Genomic DNA, 22,581 nt, shown 5'->3' with positions numbered 1-22,581 from the left:
CCTTCACATTGACGATGAAGCACAAAAATTGCTTCGGAAATAAATACAAAGTGCACAATGCCGACATCAAGCAAAAGAAGACTGACTCTTCTTACTGTCTATGATTTGAGCGCCTCCTGTGAGACCAGTTTTAGATTTCGATGCTTCACTTCAGGTTTACTGTATCCCTTGGACCTTCTCAGTGACGATGAAGCACAGAAATTCCATCGGAATTAAATACAAAAGGCACAATGCCGACCTATGTACAAGAAGAGTGACTCTTCTAACTGTCTATGTTTGAGCCTTTCCTGTGAGAGCAGTTTTAGATTCCGATCCTTCACATCAGGTTTACTGTATCCCTTGGACCTTCAATTTGACGATGAAATTCAGATATTGAATGGAAAGGAAATTCAAGAGCCACAATGCCGACGTTAGTACAACAAGACTGACTCTTCTTACTCTCCATGTTTTGAGCCTTTCCTGTGAGAGCAGTTTTAGATTCCGATGCTTCACCTCAGGTTTACTGTATCCCTTGGACCTTCACATTGACGATGAAGCACAGAGATTGCTTCGGAATTAAATACAATATGCACAGTTCCGACTTAAAGCAAAAGAAGACTGACTCTTCTTACTGTCTATGATTTGAGCGTCTCCTGTGAGACCAGTTTTAGATTCCGATGCTTCACTTCAGGTTTACTGTATCCCTTGGACCTTCCCATTGACGAGGAAACACAGAAATTCCATCGGAATTAAATACAAAAGGCACAATGCCGTCCTAAGTACAAGAAGAGTGACTCTTCTTACTGTCTATGTTTGAGCCTTTCCTGTGAGAGCAGTTTTAGATTCCGATCCTGCACATCAGGTTTACTGTATCCCTTGGACCAAATTGACGATGAAATTCAGAATTTGAATGGAAAGGAAATTCAAGAGCCACAATGCCGACGTTAGTACAACAAGACTGACTCTTCTTACTCTCCATGTTTTGAGCCTTTCCTGTGAGAGCAGTTTTAGATTCCGATGCTTCACCTCAGGTTTCCTGTATCCCTTGGACCTTCACATTGACGATGAAGCACAGAGATTGCTTCGGAATTAAATACAATATGCACAGTTCCGACTTAAAGCAAAAGAAGACTGACTCTTCTTACTGTCTATGATTTGAGCGTCTCCTGTGAGACCAGTTTTAGATTCCGATGCTTCACTTCAGGTTTACTGTATCACTTGGACCTTCACATTGACGATGAAACACAGAAATTCCATCGGAATTAAATACAAAAGGCACAATGCCGACCTAAGTACAAGAAGAGTGACTCTTCTTATTGTCTATGTTTGAGCCTTTCCTGTGAGAGCAGTTTTAGATTCCGATCCTCACATCAGGTTTACTGTATTCCTTGGACCTTCAAATTGGCGATGAAATTCAGAAATTGAATGGAAAAGAACTTCAAGAGGCACAATGCCGACGTTAGTACAACAAGACTGACTCTTCTTACTCTCCATGTTTAGAGCCTTTCCTGTGAGAGCAGTTTTAGATTCCGATGCTTCACCTCAGGTTTACTGTATCTCTTGGACCTTCAAATTGACGATGAAATTCAGAAACTGAATGGAAAGGAAATTCAAGAGGCACAATGCCGACGTTAGTACAACAAGACTGACTCTTCTTACTCTCCATGTTTTGAGCCTTTCCTGTGAGAGCAGTTTTAGATTCCGATGCTTCACCTCAGGTTTACTATATCCCTTGGACCTTCACATTGACGATGAAGCACAGAAATTCCTTCGGAATTAAATACAAAATGCACAATGCCGACTTAAAGCAAAAGAAGACTGACTCTTATTAGTGTCTATGATTTGAGCGTCTCCTGTGAGACCAGTTATAGTTTCCGATGCTTCACTTCAGGTTAACTGTATCCCTTGGACCTTCACATTGACGATGAAACACAGAAATTCCATCGGAATTAAATACAAAAGGCACAATGCCGACCTAAGTACAAGAAGAGTGACTCTTCTTACTGTCTATGTTTGAGCCTTTCCTGTGAGAACAGTTTCAGATTCCGATCCTTCACATCAGGTTTACTGTATCCCTTGGACCTTCAAATTGACGATGAAATTCAGATTTTGAATGGAAAGTAAGTTCAAGAGCGACAATGCCGACTTTAGTACAACAAGACTGACTCTTCTTACTCTCCATGTATTGAATCTTTCCTGTGAGAGCAGTTTTAGATTCCGATGCTTCACCTCAGGTTTACTGTATCCCTTGGACCTTCAAATTGACGATGAAATTCAGAAATTGAATGGAAAGGAAATTGAAGAGGCACAATGCCGACGTTAGTACAACAAGACTGACTCTTCTTACTCTCCATGTTTTGAGCCTTTCCTGTGAGAGCAGTTTTAGATTCCGATGCTTCACCGCAGGTTTACTGTATCCCTTGGACCTTCACATTGACGATAAAGCACAGAAATTCCTTCGGAATTAAATACAAAATTCACAATGCCGACTTAAAGCAAAAGAAGACTGACTCTTCCTACTGTCTATGATTTGAGCGTCTCCTGTGAGACCAGTATTAGATTCCGATGCTTCACTTCAGGTTTACTGTATCCCTTGGACCTTCGCATTGACGATGAAACACAGAAATTCCATCGGAATTAAATACAAAAGGCACAATGCCGACCTAAGTACAAGAAGAGTGACTCTTCTTACTGTCTATGTTTGAGCCTTTCCTGTGAGAGCAGTTTAACTTTCCGATGCTTCACTTCAGGTTTACTGTATTGTTTGGACGTTCACATTGACGATGAAACACAGAAATGGTATCGTAATTAAATACAAAATGCACTACACCGACTTAAAGCAAAAGAAGGCAGACTCCTGGTACTGTCAATGCTTTGAGCCTTTCGTGTAAGACCAGTTTTAGATTCCGATGCTACACTTCATGTTTACTGTATCCCTTGGACCTTCACATTGACGATGAAACACGGAAATTGCATCGGAATTAAATACAAAAGGCATAATGCCGACTTAAGTACAACAAGACTGACTCTTCTGATTGTCCATGATTTCAGCCTTTCCTGTGAGACCAGTTTTAGATTCCGATGTTTCACTTCAGGATTACTGTATCCCCTTGACCTTCCCATTGACGATGAAACACAGAAATTTCATCGGAATTAAATACAAAAGGCACAATGCCGACCTAAGTAAAAGAAGAGTGACTCTTCTTACTGTCTATGTTCGAGCCTTTCCTGTGAGAGCAGTTTTAGATTCCGATCCTTCACATCAGGTTTACTGTATCCCTTGGACCTTCACATTGACGATGAAGCAGAGAAATTGCTTCGGAATTAAATACAAAATGCACGAAGCCGACATAAAGCAAAAGAAGAATGACTCTTCTTAATGTCTATGATTTGAGCGTCTCCTGTGAGAACAGTTTTAGATTCCGATGCTTCACTTCAGGTTTACTGTATCCCTTGGACCTACGCATTGACGATGAAACACAGAAATTGCATCGGAATTAAATACAAAAGGCACAATGCCGACTTAAGTACAAGTAGACTGACTCTGCTTACAGTCAATGTTTGAGCCTTTCCTGTGAGACCAGTTTAACTTTAAGATGCTTCACTTCAGGTTTACTGTATTCTTTGGACCTTCACATTGACGATCAAACACAGAAATGGTATCGTAATTAAATACAAGATGCACTATGCCGACTTAAAGCAAAAGAAGGCAGACTCCTGGTACTGTCCATGCTTTGAGCCTTTCGTGTAAGACCAGTTTTAGATTCCGATGCTACACTTCAGGTTTACTGTATCCCTTGGACCTTCGCATTGACGATGAAACACAGAAATTGCATCGGAATTAAATACAAAAGGCACAATGCCGACTTAAGTACAACAAGACTGACTCTTCTGATTGTCCGTGAATTACTGTATCCCTTTGACCTTCACATTGAATGAAACACAGATATTGCATCGAATTTGAATACAAAAGGCACAATGCTGACATAAGTACAAGGAGACAGACTCTTCTTACTGTCTATGTTTTGAGCCGTTCCTGTGAGACCAGTTTTAGATACCGATGCTTCACTTCAGGTTTACCGTATCACTTTGACCTTCACATTGACGATGAAACACAGAAATGGCATCGGAATTAAATACAAAAGGCACAATGCCGACCTAAGTACAAGTAGACTGACTCTGCTTACTGTCAATGTCTGAGCCTTTCCTGTGAGACCAGATTAACTTTCCGATGCTTCACTTCAGGTTTACTGTATTCTTTGGACCTTCACATTGACGATGAAACACAGAAATTGTATCGTAATAAAATACAAAATGCACTATGCCGACTTAAAGCAAAAGAAGGCAGACTCCTGGTACTGTCCATGCTTTCAGCCTTTCGTGTAAGACCAGTTTTAGATTCCGATGCTACACTTCAGGTTTACTGTATCCCTTGGACCTTCACATTGACGATGAAACACAGAAATTGCATCGGAATTAAATACAAAAGGCACAATGCCGACTTAAGTACAAGAAGACTGACTCTTCTCACTGTCTATGTTTTGAGCCTTTCCAGTGAGACCAGTTTTAGATTCCGATGCTTCACTTCAGGTTTACTGTATCCCCTTGACCTTCACATTGACGATGAAACGCCGATATTGCATCGAAATTGAATACAAATGGCATAATGGCGACTTGAGTACAACAGGACTGACTCTTCTGATTGTCCATGATTTCAGCCTTTCCAGTGAGACCAGTTTTAGATTCCAATGCTTCACTTCAGGATTACTGTATCCCTTTGACCTTCACATTGACGATGAAACACAGATATTGCATCGAAATTGAATACAAAAGGCACAATGCCGACTTGAGTACAACGAGACTGACTCTCCTGATTGTCCATGATTTCAGCCTTTCCTGTGAGACCAGTTTTAGATTCCAATGCTTCACTTCAGGATTACTGTATCCCTTTGACCTTCACATTGACGATGAAACACAGATATTGCATCGAAATTGAATACAAAAGGCACTATGCTGACATAAGTACAAGAAGACTGACTCTTCTTACTGTCTATGTTTTGAGCCTTTCCAGTGAGACCAGTTTTAGATTCCGATGCTTCACTTCAGGTTTACTGTATCCCTTTGACCTTCACATTGACGATGAAACGCAGATATTGCATCGAAATTGAATACAAAAGGCACAATGCCGACTTGAGTACAACAAGACTGACTCTTCTGATTGTCCATGATTTCAGCCTTTCCTGTGAGACCAGTTTTTGATTCCAGTGCTTCACTTCAGGATTACTGTATCCCTTTGACCTTCACATTGACGATGAAACACAGAAATTCCATCGGAATTAAATACAAAAGGCACAATGCCGACCTAAGTACAAGAGGAGTGACTCTTCTTACTGTCTATGTTTGAGCCTTTCCTATGAGAACAGTTTCAGATTCCGATCCTTCACATCAGGTTTACTGTATCCCTTGGACCTTCAATTTGACGTTGAAATTCAGATATTGAATGGAAAGGAAATTCAAGAGCCACAATGCCGACGTTAGTACAACAAGACTGACTCTTCTTACTCTCCATGTATTGAGCCTTTCCTGTGAGAGCAGTTTTAGATTCCGATGCTTCACCTCAGGTTTACTGTATCCCTTGGACCTTCACATTGACGATGAAGCACAGAAATTGCTTCGGAATTAAATACAAAGTGCACAATGCCGACTAAAAGCAAAAGAAGTCTGACTCTTCTTACTGTCTATGATTTGAGCGTCTCCTGTGAGACGAGTTTTAGATTCCGATGCTTCACTTCAGGTTTACTGTATCCCTTGGAACTTCCCCTTGACAATGAAACACAGAAATTGCATCGGAATTAAATACAAAAGGCACAATGCCGACCTAAGTACAAGTAGACTGACTCTGCTTACAGTCAATGTTTGAGCCTTTCCTGTGAGACCAGTTTAACTTTAAGATGCTTCACTTCAGGTTTACTGTATTCTTTGGACCTTCACATTGACGATCAAACACAGAAATGGTATCGTAATTAAATACAAGATGCACTATGCCGACTTAAAGCAAAAGAAGGCAGACTCCTGGTACTGTCCATGCTTTGAGCCTTTCGTGTAAGACCAGTTTTAGATTCCGATGCTACACTTCAGGTTTACTGTATCCCTTGGACCTTCGCATTGACGATGAAACACAGAAATTGCATCGGAATTAAATACAAAAGGCACAATGCCGACTTAAGTACAACAAGACTGACTCTTCTGATTGTCCGTGAATTACTGTATCCCTTTGACCTTCACATTGAATGAAACACAGATATTGCATCGAATTTGAATACAAAAGGCACAATGCTGACATAAGTACAAGGAGACAGACTCTTCTTACTGTCTATGTTTTGAGCCGTTCCTGTGAGACCAGTTTTAGATACCGATGCTTCACTTCAGGTTTACTGTATCCCTTTGACCTTCACATTGACGATGAAACGCAGATATTGCATCGAAATTGAATACAAAAGGCACAATGCCGACCTAAGTACAAGTAGACTGACTCTGCTTACTGTCAATGTCTGAGCCTTTCCTGTGAGACCAGATTAACTTTCCGATGCTTCACTTCAGGTTTACTGTATTCTTTGGACCTTCACATTGACGATGAAACACAGAAATGGTATCGTAATAAAATACAAAATGCACTATGCCGACTTAAAGCAAAAGAAGGCAGACTCCTGGTACTGTCCATGCTTTCAGCCTTTCGTGTAAGACCAGTTTTAGATTCCGATGCTACACTTCAGGTTTACTGTATCCCTTGGACCTTCACATTGACGATGAAACACAGAAATTGCATCGGAATTAAATACAAAAGGCACAATGCCGACTTAAGTACAAGAAGACTGACTCTTCTCACTGTCTATGTTTTGAGCCTTTCCAGTGAGACCAGTTTTAGATTCCGATGCTTCACTTCAGGTTTACTGTATCCCCTTGACCTTCACATTGACGATGAAACGCCGATATTGCATCGAAATTGAATACAAATGGCATAATGGCGACTTGAGTACAACAGGACTGACTCTTCTGATTGTCCATGATTTCAGCCTTTCCAGTGAGACCAGTTTTAGATTCCAATGCTTCACTTCAGGATTACTGTATCCCTTTGACCTTCACATTGACGATGAAACACAGATATTGCATCGAAATTGAATACAAAAGGCACTATGCTGACATAAGTACAAGAAGACTGACTCTTCTTACTGTCTATGTTTTGAGCCTTTCCAGTGAGACCAGTTTTAGATTCCGATGCTTCACTTCAGGTTTACTGTATCCCTTTGACCTTCACATTGACGATGAAACGCAGATATTGCATCGAAATTGAATACAAAAGGCACAATGCCGACTTGAGTACAACAAGACTGACTCTTCTGATTGTCCATGATTTCAGCCTTTCCTGTGAGACCAGGTTTTGATTCCAGTGCTTCACTTCAGGATTACTGTATCCCTTTGACCTTCACATTGACGATGAAACACAGAAATTCCATCGGAATTAAATACAAAAGGCACAATGCCGACCTAAGTACAAGAGGAGTGACTCTTCTTACTGTCTATGTTTGAGCCTTTCCTATGAGAACAGTTTCAGATTCCGATCCTTCACATCAGGTTTACTGTATCCCTTGGACCTTCAATTTGACGATGAAATTCAGATATTGAATGGAAAGGAAATTCAAGAGCCACAATGCCGACGTTAGTACAACAAGACTGACTCTTCTTACTCTCCATGTATTGAGCCTTTCCTGTGAGAGCAGTTTTAGATTCCGATGCTTCACCTCAGGTTTACTGTATCCCTTGGACCTTCACATTGACGATGAAGCACAGAAATTGCTTCGGAATTAAATACAAAGTGCACAATGCCGACTAAAAGCAAAAGAAGTCTGACTCTTCTTACTGTCTATGATTTGAGCGTCTCCTGTGAGACGAGTTTTAGATTCCGATGCTTCACTTCAGGTTTACTGTATCCCTTGGAACTTCCCCTTGACAATGAAACACAGAAATTGCATCGGAATTAAATACAAAAGGCACAATGCCGACCTAAGTACAAGTAGACTGACTCTGCTTACAGTCAATGTTTGAGCCTTTCCTGTGAGACCAGTTTAACTTTAAGATGCTTCACTTCAGGTTTACTGTATTCTTTGGACCTTCACATTGACGATCAAACACAGAAATGGTATCGTAATTAAATACAAGATGCACTATGCCGACTTAAAGCAAAAGAAGGCAGACTCCTGGTACTGTCCATGCTTTGAGCCTTTCGTGTAAGACCAGTTTTAGATTCCGATGCTACACTTCAGGTTTACTGTATCCCTTGGACCTTCGCATTGACGATGAAACACAGAAATTGCATCGGAATTAAATACAAAAGGCACAATGCCGACTTAAGTACAACAAGACTGACTCTTCTGATTGTCCGTGAATTACTGTATCCCTTTGACCTTCACATTGAATGAAACACAGATATTGCATCGAATTTGAATACAAAAGGCACAATGCTGACATAAGTACAAGGAGACAGACTCTTCTTACTGTCTATGTTTTGAGCCGTTCCTGTGAGACCAGTTTTAGATACCGATGCTTCACTTCAGGTTTACCGTATCACTTTGACCTTCACATTGACGATGAAACACAGAAATGGCATCGGAATTAAATACAAAAGGCACAATGCCGACCTAAGTACAAGTAGACTGACTCTGCTTACTGTCAATGTCTGAGCCTTTCCTGTGAGACCAGATTAACTTTCCGATGCTTCACTTCAGGTTTACTGTATTCTTTGGACCTTCACATTGACGATGAAACACAGAAATTGTATCGTAATAAAATACAAAATGCACTATGCCGACTTAAAGCAAAAGAAGGCAGACTCCTGGTACTGTCCATGCTTTCAGCCTTTCGTGTAAGACCAGTTTTAGATTCCGATGCTACACTTCAGGTTTACTGTATCCCTTGGACCTTCACATTGACGATGAAACACAGAAATTGCATCGGAATTAAATACAAAAGGCACAATGCCGACTTAAGTACAAGAAGACTGACTCTTCTCACTGTCTATGTTTTGAGCCTTTCCAGTGAGACCAGTTTTAGATTCCGATGCTTCACTTCAGGTTTACTGTATCCCCTTGACCTTCACATTGACGATGAAACGCCGATATTGCATCGAAATTGAATACAAATGGCATAATGGCGACTTGAGTACAACAGGACTGACTCTTCTGATTGTCCATGATTTCAGCCTTTCCAGTGAGACCAGTTTTAGATTCCAATGCTTCACTTCAGGATTACTGTATCCCTTTGACCTTCACATTGACGATGAAACACAGATATTGCATCGAAATTGAATACAAAAGGCACAATGCCGACTTGAGTACAACGAGACTGACTCTCCTGATTGTCCATGATTTCAGCCTTTCCTGTGAGACCAGTTTTAGATTCCAATGCTTCACTTCAGGATTACTGTATCCCTTTGACCTTCACATTGACGATGAAACACAGAAATTGCATCGGAATTAAATACAAAAGGCACAATGCCGACTTGAGTACAACAAGACTGACTCTTCTGATTGTCCATGATTTCAGCCTTTCCTGTGAGACCAGTTTTTGATTCCAGTGCTTCACTTCAGGATTACTGTATCCCTTGGACCTTCACATTGACGATGAAACACAGAAATTCCATCGGCATTAAATACAAAAGGCACAATGCCGACCTAAGTACAAGAGGAGTGACTCTTCTTACTGTCTATGTTTGAGCCTTTCCTATGAGAACAGTTTCAGATTCCGATCCTTCACATCAGGTTTACTGTATCCCTTGGACCTTCAGTTTGACGATGAAATTCAGATATTGAATGGAAAGGAAATTCAAGAGCCACAATGCCGACGTTAGTACAACAAGACTGACTCTTCTTACTCTCCATGTATTGAGCCTTTCCTGTGAGAGCAGTTTTAGATTCCGATGCTTCACCTCAGGTTTACTGTATCCCTTGGACCTTCACATTGACGATGAAGCACAGAAATTGCTTCGGAATTAAATACAAAGTGCACAATGCCGACTAAAAGCAAAAGAAGTCTGACTCTTCTTACTGTCTATGATTTGAGCGTCTCCTGTGAGACGAGTTTTAGATTCCGATGCTTCACTTGAGGCTTACTGTATCCCTTGGACCTTCACATTGACGATGAAACACAGAAATTGCATCGGAATTAAATACAAAAGGCACAATGCCGACCTAAGTACAAGAGGAGTGACTCCTCTTACCGTCGATGTTTGAGCCTTTCCTGTGAGACCAATTATAGATTCCGATCCTTCACATCAGGTTTACTGTATCCCTTGAACCTTCAAATTGACGATGAAATTCAGAAATTGAATGGGAAGGAAATTCAAGAGCCACAATGCCGACGTTAGTACAACAAGACTGCCTCTTCTTACTCTCCATGTTTTGAGCCTTTTCTGTGAGAGCAGTTTTAGATTCCGATGCTTCACCTCAGGTTTACTGTATCCCTTGGACCTTCACATTGACGATGAAGCACAGAAATTGCTTCGGAATTAAATACAAAATGCACAATGACGACTTAAAGCAAAAGAAGACTGACTCTTCTTACTGTCTATGATTTGAGCTTCTCCTGTGAGACCAGGTTTAGATTCCGATGCATCACTTCAGTTTTACTGTATCCCTTGGACCTTCACATTCACGATGAAACACAGAAATGGCATCGGAATTAAATGCAAATGGCATTGTGCCGACTTAAGTACAAGAAGTCTGACTCTTCTTACTGTCTATGTTTTGATCCTTTCCTGAGAGACCAGTTTTAGATTCCGATGCTTCACTTCAGGTCTACTGTATCCCTTGGACCTTCACATTGACGAGGAAACACAGAAATAGCATCGGAATTAAATGCAAATGGCACAGTGCTGACTTAAGTACAAGAAGTAAGACTCTTCTTACTGTATATATTTTGAGCCTTTCCTGTGAGACCAATTATAGATCCGATCCTTCACATCAGGTTTACTGTATCCCTTGGACCTTGAAATTGACGATGAAACACAGAAATTGCATGGGAATGAAATTCAAAATGCACAATGCCGACATAAGTATAAGAAGACTTACTCTCCTTAGTGTCAATGATTTGAGCCTTTCCTGTGAGACCAGCTTTAGATTCCGATGCTTCACTTCAGGTTTACTGAATCCCTTGGAACTTCACATTGACGATGAAACACAGAAATGGCATCGGAATTAAATGCAAATGGCACAGTGCCGACTTAAGTACAAGAAGTCTGACCCTTCTTACTGTCTATGTTTTGAGCGTTTCCTGGGAGACCAATTATAGATCCGAGCCTTCACATCAGGATTACTGAATCCCTTGGACATTCACATTCACGATGAAACACGGAAATGGCATCGGAATTAAATGCAAATGGCACAGTGCCGACTTAAGTACAAGAAGTCTGACTCTTCCTACTGTCTATGTTTTGATCCTTTCCTGTGAGACCAGTTTTAGATTCCGATGCTTCACTTCATGTTTACTGTATGCCTTGGACCTTCACATTGACGAGGAAACACAGAAATATCATCGGAATTAAATGCAAATGGCACAGTGCCGACTTAAGTACAAGAAGTCTGACTCTTCTAACTGTATATATTTTGAGCCTTTCCTGTGAGACCAATTATAGATCCGATCCTTCACATCAGGTTTACTGTATCCCTTGGACCTTCAAATTGACGATGAAACACAGAAATTGCATGGGAATGAAATTCAAAATGCACAATGCCGACATAAGTATAAGAAGACTTACTCTCCTTAGTGTCAATGATTTGAGCCTTTCCTCTGAGACCAGTTTTAGATTCCGATGCTTCAGTTCAGGTTTACTGAATCCCTTGGACCTTCACATTGACGATGAAACACAGAAATGGCATCGGAATGAAATGCAAATGGCACAGTGCCGACTTAAGTACAAGAAGTCTGACTCTTCTTACTGTCTATGTTTTGAGCGTTTCCTGTGAGACCAGTTATAGATCCGATCCTTCACATCAGGTTTACTGAATCCCTTGGACCTTCAAATTGACGATGAAACACTGAAATAACATGGGAATGAAATTCAAAATGCACAATGCCGACTTAAGTATAAGAAGACTTACTCTCCTTAGTGTCAATGATTTGAGCGTTTCCTGTGAGACCAGTTTTAGATTCCGATGCTTCACTTCAGTTTTACTGTATCCCTTGGGCCTTCACATTCACGATGATAGACAGAAATGGCATCGGAATTAAATGCTAATGGCCCAGTGCCGACTTAAGTACAAGAAGTCTGACTCTTCTTACTGTCTATGTTTTGATCCTTTCCTGTGAGACCAGTTTTAGATTCCGATGCTTCACTTCATGTTTACTGTATCCCTTCGATCTTCACATTGACGAGGAAACACAGAAATAGCATCGGAATTAAATGCAAATGGCACAGTGCTGACTTAAGTACAAGAAGTAAGACTCTTCTTACTGTATATATTTTGAGCCTTTCCTGTGAGACCAATTATAGATCCGATCCTTCACATCAGGTTTACTGTATCCCTTGGACCTTGAAATTGACGATGAAACACAGAAATTGCATGGGAATGAAATTCAAAATGCACAATGCCGACATAAGTATAAGAAGACTTACTCTCCTTAGTGTCAATGATTTGAGCCTTTCCTGTGAGACCAGCTTTAGATTCCGATGCTTCACTTCAGGTTTACTGAATCCCTTGGACCTTCACATTGACGATGAAACACAGAAATGGCATCGGAATTAAATGCAAATGGCACTGTCCAGACTTAAGTACAAGAAGTCTGACTCTTCTTACTGTCTATGTTTTGAGCTTTTCCTGTGAGACCAATTATAGATCCGATCCTTCACATCAGCAATACTGTATCCCTTGGACCTTCAAATTGACGATGAAACACAGAAATTGCATGGGAATGAAATTCAAAATGCACAATGCCGACTTAAGTATAAGAAGACTTACTCTCCTTAGTGTCAATGATTTGAGGCTTTCCTGTGAGACCAGTTTTAGATTCCGATGCTTGACTTCAGGTTTACTGAATCCCTTGGACCTTCACATTGACGATGAAACACAGAAATGGCATCGGAATTAAATGCAAATGGCACAGTGCCGACTTAAGTACAAGAAGTCTGACTCTTCTTACTGTCTATGTTTTGATCCTTTCCTGTGAGACCAGTTTTAGATTCAGATGCTTCACTTCAGGTTTACTGTATCCCTTGGACTTTCACATTGATGATGAAACACAGAAATGGCATCGGAAAGAAATGCAAATGGCACAGTGCCGACTTAAGTACAAGAAGTCTGACTCTTCTTACTGTCTATGTTTTGAGCCTTTCCTGTGAGACCAATTATAGATCCGATCCTTCACATCAGGATTACTGTATCCCTTGGACCTTCAAATTGACGATGAAACACAGAAATTGCATTGGAATGAAATTCAAAATGCACAATGCCGACTTAATTATAAGAAGACTTACTCCCGTTAATGTCAATGATTTGAGCGTCTCCTGTGAGACCAGTTTTTGATTCCAGTGCTTCACTTCAGGATTACTGTATCCCTTTGACCTTCACATTGACGATGAAACACAGAAATTCCATCGGAATTAAATACAAAAGGCACAATGCCGACCTAAGTACAAGAGGAGTGACTCTTCTTACTGTCTATGTTTGAGCCTTTCCTATCAGAACAGTTTCAGATTCCGATCCTTTACATCAGGTTTACTGTATCCCTTGGACCTTCAATTTGACGATGAAATTCAGATATTGAATGGAAAGGAAATTCAAGAGCCACAATGCCGACGTTAGTACAACAAGACTGACTCTTCTTACTCTCCATGTATTGAGCCTTTCCTGTGAGAGCAGTTTTAGATTCCGATGCTTCACCTCAGGTTTACTGTATCCCTTGGACCTTCACATTGACGATGAAGCACAGAAATTGCTTCGGAATTAAATACAAAGTGCACAATGCCGACTAAAAGCAAAAGAAGTCTGACTCTTCTTACTGTCTATGATTTGAGCGTCTCCTGTGAGACGAGTTTTAGATTCCGATGCTTCACTTGAGGCTTACTGTATCCCTTGGACCTTCACATTGACGATGAAACACAGAAATTCCATCGGAATTAAATACAAAAGGCACAATGCCGACCTATGTACAAGAAGAGTGACTCCTCTTACCGTCGATGTTTGAGCCTTTCCTGTGAGACCAATTATAGATTCCGATCCTTCACATCAGGTTTACTGTATCCCTTGAACCTTCAAATTGACGATGAAATTCAGAAATTGAATGGGAAGGAAATTCAAGAGCCACAATGCCGACGTTAGTACAACAAGACTGCCTCTTCTTACTCTCCATGTTTTGAGCCTTTTCTGTGAGAGCAGTTTTAGATTCCGATGCTTCACCTCAGGTTTACTGTATCCCTTGGACTTTCACATTGACGATGAAGCACAGAAATTGCTTCGGAATTAAATACAAAATGCACAATGACGACTTAAAGCAAAAGAAGACTGACTCTTCTTACTGTCTATGATTTGAGCTTCTCCTGTGAGACCAGGTTTAGATTCCGATGCATCACTTCAGATTTACTGTATCCCTTGGACCTTCACATTCACGATGAAACACAGAAATGGCATCGGAATTAAATGCAAATGGCATTGTGCCGACTTAAGTACAAGAAGTCTGACTCTTCTTACTGTCTATGTTTTGATCCTTTCCTGAGAGACCAGTTTTAGATTCCGATGCTTCACTTCAGGTCTACTGTATCCCTTGGACCTTCACATTGACGAGGAAACACAGAAATAGCATCGGAATTAAATGCAAATGGCACAGTGCTGACTTAAGTACAAGAAGTAAGACTCTTCTTACTGCATATATTTTGAGCCTTTCCTGTGAGACCAATTATAGATCCGATCCTTCACATCAGGTTTACTGTATCCCTTGGACATTGAAATTGACGATGAAACACAGAAATTGCATGGGAATGAAATTCAAAATGCACAATGCCGACATAAGTATAAGAAGACTTACTCTCCTTAGTGTCAATGATTTGAGCCTTTCCTGTGAGACCAGCTTTAGATTCCGATGCTTCACTTCAGGTTTACTGAATCCCTTGGAACTTCACATTGACGATGAAACACAGAAATGGCATCGGAATTAAATGCAAATGGCACAGAGCCGACTTAAGTACAAGAAGTCTGACCCTTCTTACTGTCTATGTTTTGAGCGTTTCCTGGGAGACCAATTATAGATCCGAGCCTTCGCATCAGGATTACTGAATCCCTTGGAACTTCACATTCACGATGAAACACGGAAATGGCATCGGAATTAAATGCAAATGGCACAGTGCCGACTTAAGTACAAGAAGTCTGACTCTTCCTACTGTCTATGTTTTGATCCTTTCCTGTGAGACCAGTTTTAGATTCCGATGCTTCACTTCATGTTTACTGTATGCCTTGGACCTTCACATTGGCGAGGAAACACAGAAATATCATCGGAATTAAATGCAAATGGCACAGTGCCGACTTAAGTACAAGAAGTCTGACTCTTCTTACTGTATATATTTTGAGCCTTTCCTGTGAGACCAATTATAGATCCGATCCTTCACATCAGGTTTACTGTATCCCTTGGACCTTCAAATTGACGATGAAACACAGAAATTGCATGGGAATGAAATTCAAAATGCACAATGCCGACATAAGTATAAGAAGACTTACTCTCCTTAGTGTCAATGATTTGAGCCTTTCCTCTGAGACCAGTTTTAGATTCCGATGCTTCAGTTCAGGTTTACTGAATCCCTTGGACCTTCACATTGACGATGAAACACAGAAATGGCATCGGAATGAAATGCAAATGGCACAGTGCCGACTTAAGTACAAGAAGTCTGACTCTTCTTACTGTCTATGTTTTGAGCCTTTCCTGTGAGACCAATTATAGATCCCATCCTTCACATCAGGTTTACTGAATCCCTTGGACCTTCAAATTGACGATGAAACACAGAAATTACATGGGAATGAAATTCAAAATGCACAATGCCGACTTAAGTATAAGAAGACTTACTCTCCTTAGTGTCAATGATATGAGCCTTTCCTGTGAGACCAGCTTTAGATTCCGATGCTTCACTTCAGGTTTACTGAATCCCTTGGACCTTCACATTGACGATGAAACACCGAAATGGCATCCGAATTAAATGCAAATGGCACTGTCCAGACTTAAGTACAAGAAATCTGACTCTTCTTACTGTCTATGTTCTGAGCTTTTCCTGTGAGACCAATTATAAATCCGATCCTTCACATCAGCAATACTGTATCCCTTGGACCTTCAAATTGACGATGAAACACAGAAATTGCATGGGAATGAAATTCAAAATGCACAATGCCGACTTAAGTATAAGAAGACTTACTCTCCTTAGTGTCAATGATTTGAGGCTTTCCTGTGAGACCAGTTTTAGATTCCGATGCTTGACTTCAGGTTTACTGAATCCCTTGGACCTTCACATTGACGATGAAACACAGAAATGGCATCGGAATTAAATGCAAATGGCACAGTGCCGACTTAAGTACAAGAAGTCTGACTCTTCTTACTGTCTATGTTTTGATCCTTTCCTGTGAGACCAGTTTTAGATTCAGATGCTTCACTTCAGGTTTACTGTATCCCTTGGACTTTCACATTGATGATGAAACACAGAAATGGCATCGGAATTAAATGCAAATGGCACAGTGCCGACTTAAGTACAAGAAGTCTGACTCTTCTTACTGTCTATGTTTTGAGCCTTTCCTGTGAGACCAATTATAGATCCGATCCTTCACATCAGGATTACTGTATCCCTTGGACCTTCAAATTGACGATGAAACACAGAAATTGCATTGGAATGAAATTCAAAATGCACAATGCCGACTTAATTATAAGAAGACTTACTCCCGTTAGTGTCAATGATTTGAGCCTTTCCTGTGAGACCAGTTTTAGATTCCGATGCTTCTGGTTTACTGTATCCTTTGGACCTTCACATTGACGATGAAACACAGAAATGGCATCGGAATTAAATGCAAATGGCACACTGCCGACTTAAGTACAGAAATGTCTGACTCTTCTTACTGTCTATGTTTTGAGCCTTTCCTGTGAGACCAATTATAGATCCGATCCTTCACATCAGGTTTACTGTATCCCTTTGACCTTCAAATTGACGATGAAACACAGAAATTGCATGGGAATGAAATTCAAAATGCACAATGCCGACTTAAGTATAAGAAGACTTACTCTCCTTAGTGTCAATGATTTGAGCCTTTCCTGTGAGACCAGTTTTAGATTCCGATGCTTCACTTCAGGTTTACTGTATCCCTTGGTCCTTCACATTGACGATGAAACACAGAAATGACATCGGAATTAAATGCAAATGGCACAGTGCCGACTTAAGTACAAGAAGTCTGACACTTCTTACTGTCTATGTTTTGATCCTTTACTGTGAGACCAGTTTCAGATTCCGATGCTTCACTTCAGGTTTACTGTATCCCTTGGACTTTCACATTGACGATGAAATACAGAAATGGCATCGGAATTAATTGCAAATGGCACAGTGCCGACTTAAGTACAAGAAGTCTGACTCTTCTTACTGTCTATGTTTTGAGCCTTTCCTGTGAGACCAGTTATAGATCCGATCCTTCACATCAGGTTTACTGTATCCCTTGGACCCTCAAATTGATGGTGAAACACAGAAATTGCATGGGAATGAAATTCATAATGCACAATGCCGACTTAAGTATAAGAAGACTTACTCTCCTTAGTGTCAATGATTTGAGCCTTTCCTGTGACACCAGTTTTAGATTCCGATGCTTCACTTCAGGTTTACTGTATCCCTTGGACCTTCACATTCACGATGAAACACAGAAATGGCATCGGAATTAAATGCAAATGGCACAGTGCCGACTTAAGTACAAGAAGTCTGACTCTTCTTACTGTCTATGCTTTGATCCTTTCCTGTGAGACCAGTTTTAGATTCCGATGCTTCACTTCAGGTTTACTGTATCCCTTGGACCTTCACATTGACGATGAAACACAGAAATAGCATCGGAATTAAATGCAAATGGCACAGTGCCGACTTAAGTACAAGAAGTATGACTCTTCTTACTGTCTATGTTTTGAGCCTTTCCTGTGAGACCAATTATAGATCCGATCTTTCACTTCAGGTTTACTGTATCCCTTGGACCTTCACATTGACGATGAAACACAGAAATAGCATCGGAATTAAATGCAAATGGCACAGTGCCGACTTAAGTATAAGAAGACTTACTCTCCTTAGTGTCAATGATTTGAGCCTTTCCTGTGAGACCAGTTTTAGGTTCCGATGCTTCACTTCAGGTTTACTGTATCCCTTGGACCTTCACATTCACGATGAAAGACAGAAATGGCATGGGAATTAAATGCAAATGGCACAGTGCCGACTTAAGTACAAGAAGTCTGACTCTTCTTACTGTATATATTTTGAGCCTTTCCTGTGAGACCAATTACAGATCCGATCCTTCACATCAGGTTTACTGTATCCCTTGGACCTTCAATTTGACGATGAAACACAGAAATTGCATGGGAATGAAATTCAAAATGCACAATGCCGACATAAGTATAAGTAGACTTACTCTCCTTAGTGTCAATAATTTGAGCCTTTCCTCTGAGACCAGTTTTAGATTCCGATGCTTCAGTTCAGGTTTACTGAATCACTTGGACCTTCACACTGACGATGAAACACAGAAATGGCATCGGAATTAAATGCAAATGGCACAGTGCCGACTTAAGTACAGAAATGTCTGACTCTTCTTACTGTCTATGTTTTGAGCCTTTCCTGTGAGACCAATTATAGATCCGATCCTTCACATCAGGTTTACTGAATCCCTTGGACCTTCAAATTGACGATGAAACACAGAAATTACATGGGAATGAAATTCAAAATGCACAATGCCGACTTAAGTATAAGAAGACTTACTCTCCTTAGTGTCAATGATTTGAGCCTTTCCTGTGAGACCAGTTTTAGATTCCGATGCTTCACTTCAGTTTTACTGTATCCCTTGGGCCTTCACATTCACGATGAAAGACAGACATGGCATCGGAATTAAATGCTAATGGCACAGTGCCGACTTAAGTACAAGAAGTCTGACTCTTCTTACTGTCTATGTTTTGATCCTTTCCTGTGAGACCAGTTTTAGATTCCGATGGTACACTTCAGATCTACTGTATCTCTTGGACCATTACATTGACGAGGAAACACAGAAATGGCATCGGAATTATATGCAAATGGCACAGTGCCGACTTAAGTACAAGAAGTCTGACTCTTCATACTGTCTATGTTTTGAGCGTTTCCTGTGAGACCAGTTATAGATCCGATCCTTCACATCAGGTTTACTGAATCCCTTGGACCTTCAAATTGACGATGAAACACAGAAATTACATGGGAATGAAATTCAAAATGCACAATGCCGACTTAAGTATAAGAAGACTTACTCTCCTTAGTGTCAATGATTTGAGCGTTTCCTGTGAGACCAGTTTTAGATTCCGATGCTTCACTTCAGTTTTACTGTATCCCTTGGGCCTTCACATTCACGATGAAAGACAGAAATGGCATCGGAATTAAATGCTAATGGCACAGTGCCGACTTAAGTACAAGAAGTCTGACTCTTCTTACTGTCTATGTTTTGAGCCTTTCCTGTGAGACCAATTATAGATCCGATCCTTCACATCAGGATTACTGTATCCCTTGGACCTTCAAATTGACGATGAAACACAAAAATTGCATTGGAATGAAATTCAAAATGCACAATGCCGACTTAATTATAAGAAGACTTACTCCCGTTAGTGTCAATGATTTGAGCCTTTCCTGTGAGACCAGTTTTAGATTCCGATGCTTCAGGTTTACTGTATCCTTTGGACCTTCACATTGACGATGAAACACAGAAATGGCATCGGAATTAAATGCAAATGGCACAGTGCCGACTTAAGTACAAGAAGTCTGACTCTTCTTACTGTATATATTTTGAGCCTTTCCTGTGAGACCAATTATAGATCCGATCCTTCACATCAGGTTTACTGTATCCCTTGGACCTTCAAATTGACGATGAAACACAGAAATTGCATGGGAATGAAATTCAAAATGCACAATGCCGACATAAGTATAAGTAGACTTACTCTCCTTAGTGTCAATGATTTGAGCCTTTCCTCTGAGACCAGTTTTAGATTCCGATGCTTCACTTCAGGTTTACTGAATCCCTTGGACCTTCACATTGACGATGAAACACAGAAATGGCATCGGAATTAAATGCAAATGGCACACTCCCGACTTAAGTACAAGAAGTCTGACTCTTCTTACTGTCTATGTTTTGAGCCTTTCCTGTGAGACCAATTATAGATCCGATCCTTCACATCAGGTTTACGGAATCCCTTGGACCTTCAAATTGACGATGAAACACAGAAATTGCATGGGAATGAAATTCAAAATGCACAATGCCGACTTAAGTATAAGAAGACTTACTCTCCTTAGTGTCAATGATTTGAGGCTTTCCTGTGAGACCAGTTTTAGATTCCGATGCTTCACTTCAGGTTTACTGTATCTCTTGGACCCTCACATTGACGATGAAACACAGAAATGGCATCGGAATTAAATGCAAATGGCACAGTGCCGACTTAAGTACAAGAAGTCTGACTCTTCTTACTGTCTATGTTTTGAACCTTTCCTGTGAGACCAGTTTTAGATTCCGATGCTTCACTTCAGGTTTACTGTATCCCTTGGACCTTCACATTCACGATGAAACACAGAAATGGCATCGGAATTAAATGCAAATGGCACAGTGCCGACTTAAGTACAAGAAGTCTGACTCTTCTTACTGTCTATGCTTTGATCCTTTCCTGTGAGACCTGTTTTAGATTCCGATGCTTCACTTCAGGTTTACTGTATCCCTTGGACCTTCACATTGACGATGAAACACAGAAATAGCATCGGAATTAAATGCAAATGGCACAGTGCCGACTTAAGTACAAGAAGTATGACTCTTCTTACTGTCTATGTTTTGAGCCTTTCCTGTGAGACCAATTATAGATCCGATCTTTCACTTCAGGTTTACTGTATCCCTTGGACCTTCACATTGACGATGAAACACAGAAATAGCATCGGAATTAAATGCAAATGGCACAGTGCCGACTTAAGTATAAGAAGACTTACTCTCCTTAGTGTCAATGATTTGAGCCTTTCCTGTGAGACCAGTTTTAGGTTCCGATGCTTCACTTCAGGTTTACTGTATCCCTTGGACCTTCACATTCACGATGAAAGACAGAAATGGCATGGGAATTAAATGCAAATGGCACAGTGCCGACTTAAGTACAAGAAGTCTGACTCTTCTTACTGTATATATTTTGAGCCTTTCCTGTGAGACCAATTACAGATCCGATCCTTCACATCAGGTTTACTGTATCCCTTGGACCTTCAATTTGACGATGAAACACAGAAATTGCATGGGAATGAAATTCAAAATGCACAATGCCGACATAAGTATAAGTAGACTTACTCTCCTTAGTGTCAATAATTTGAGCCTTTCCTCTGAGACCAGTTTTAGATTCCGATGCTTCAGTTCAGGTTTACTGAATCACTTGGACCTTCACACTGACGATGAAACACAGAAATGGCATCGGAATTAAATGCAAATGGCACAGTGCCGACTTAAGTACAGAAATGTCTGACTCTTCTTACTGTCTATGTTTTGAGCCTTTCCTGTGAGACCAATTATAGATCCGATCCTTCACATCAGGTTTACTGAATCCCTTGGACCTTCAAATTGACGATGAAACACAGAAATTACATGGGAATGAAATTCAAAATGCACAATGCCGACTTAAGTATAAGAAGACTTACTCTCCTTAGTGTCAATGATTTGAGCCTTTCCTGTGAGACCAGTTTTAGATTCCGATGCTTCACTTCAGTTTTACTGTATCCCTTGGGCCTTCACATTCACGATGAAAGACAGACATGGCATCGGAATTAAATGCTAATGGCACAGTGCCGACTTAAGTACAAGAAGTCTGACTCTTCTTACTGTCTATGTTTTGATCCTTTCCTGTGAGACCAGTTTTAGATTCCGATGGTACACTTCAGATCTACTGTATCTCTTGGACCATTACATTGACGAGGAAACACAGAAATGGCATCGGAATTATATGCAAATGGCACAGTGCCGACTTAAGTACAAGAAGTCTGACTCTTCATACTGTCTATGTTTTGAGCGTTTCCTGTGAGACCAGTTATAGATCCGATCCTTCACATCAGGTTTACTGAATCCCTTGGACCTTCAAATTGACGATGAAACACAGAAATTACATGGGAATGAAATTCAAAATGCACAATGCCGACTTAAGTATAAGAAGACTTACTCTCCTTAGTGTCAATGATTTGAGCGTTTCCTGTGAGACCAGTTTTAGATTCCGATGCTTCACTTCAGTTTTACTGTATCCCTTGGGCCTTCACATTCACGATGAAAGACAGAAATGGCATCGGAATTAAATGCTAATGGCACAGTGCCGACTTAAGTA

Source organism: Schistocerca nitens, chromosome 9 (genome assembly GCF_023898315.1).
Source record: "Schistocerca nitens isolate TAMUIC-IGC-003100 chromosome 9, iqSchNite1.1, whole genome shotgun sequence".
NCBI classification, from domain to species: Eukaryota; Metazoa; Arthropoda; class Insecta; order Orthoptera; family Acrididae; genus Schistocerca; species Schistocerca nitens.
Note: the sequence above shows the minus strand (reverse complement) of the source record.